Genomic DNA, 605 nt, shown 5'->3' with positions numbered 1-605 from the left:
GCCGCCGCCGCTCGCAGCCACTCCCTGCCTGCCGCCGTCGCCGCCTGCGCCGCCGCAGCCGCCGGGGAAAGAGCGCGGCTCCAGGCTCGTGCCACGCGGAGACAGTTGGAAGCGGCGGTGCCGAGCGGGCAGCGACGCCGAGGATGCGCGCCTCCCCCTTCGCCTGCATTTAAGTGGGGCCCCGCGCGCGCGCGCTTGCTTCTCTGGGCGCGCCATCGCGCCTGCGCGCCAGGACCGTTGCTGGGGGAGGGGGCGGGGGCGGGGGGAATGGAGGGAAAGAGGGAGGGAAAGGAGGGGGGCGGGTGATGGCTTCGGGGCGGGGCACGAGGCCTGGGTCTAGAGCTTTACCAGCTCTGCCGGGCGCGCGGGCGGGTGCTCGAGCAGGCGTGGAGGGGGACGCGCTTTGTGTCTGGCCAGGGAAGTGAAGCTAGCCGAGACCTGCTTGTTCTCCGTGTCAATCGTCCGGTGGGGTTTTCCTTTAGGGACGGACCCTGGTACTGTGTCCTGGAGAGGGGCTCCCGAGGTGCCCGGAATCTTTGCAGGGACTGCGGAAGCTTCGCGGTTAGCGCGGCCAGGGCAAGCTAGAAAGGTTAAGTTCATTGACT

The sequence above is a fragment of the Microtus ochrogaster genome, chromosome 24 (genome assembly GCF_000317375.1).
Source record: "Microtus ochrogaster isolate Prairie Vole_2 chromosome 24, MicOch1.0, whole genome shotgun sequence".
Classification (NCBI taxonomy): domain Eukaryota; kingdom Metazoa; phylum Chordata; class Mammalia; order Rodentia; family Cricetidae; genus Microtus; species Microtus ochrogaster.
The sequence above is the reverse complement of the archived record's forward strand: the minus strand, read 5'-3'. Positions refer to the sequence as shown.